At 38.2% G+C, this 474-nt stretch overlaps 1 protein-coding gene across 2 annotated transcripts in view; it reads right to left on the reverse strand.

Moving 5' to 3' along the window:
• ldlrad4b (low density lipoprotein receptor class A domain containing 4b) overlaps positions 1-474 on the reverse strand; it is a 54,418-nt gene that overhangs the window by 7,084 nt on the left and 46,860 nt on the right. The window lies entirely within an intron of this gene.

Here is a 474-nt window from a genome sequence, read left to right on the forward strand (position 1 = left end):
CCAAACTTTTGGCCTGTACTGTATATATATGTTAACTGCTCAGAAAATACATTTGTCTGTGTCAAGTGTACCTACATTTAATGTAAACACTTAATTGCAATGAATAATGATCCTGTTGCAGCAGGAGCACTCACCAATGTATCACAAATTCATTATTAAAGATATTAAAGTGTAATAACAGTAGAAGGGGACAATGAAGGGAAGAAAAGATTCAGGGTGCCTTCTACAACTGGACAACATCCAACATATTGGTTTATCCTCCAGCTTTTTTCTTAGATCTTCACCTCAATAAGCTCTTAAGACTTTGATTGCATGATCCATTTCTTAATTTCTCACATTTCTGTCCAATTCAACACATTTCTACTGTGCCAATTCATTGTCAGAGGGAACCCATTTTTAATTAGTGACTGTGGCTCTAATGGCGTTTTTCCACTGCTGGTACCAGCTCGACTTGACTCGCCTCGACTCGGCTCG

The sequence above is a fragment of the Etheostoma spectabile genome, unplaced genomic scaffold, assembly GCF_008692095.1.
Source record: "Etheostoma spectabile isolate EspeVRDwgs_2016 unplaced genomic scaffold, UIUC_Espe_1.0 scaffold376, whole genome shotgun sequence".
NCBI classification, from domain to species: domain Eukaryota; kingdom Metazoa; phylum Chordata; class Actinopteri; order Perciformes; family Percidae; genus Etheostoma; species Etheostoma spectabile.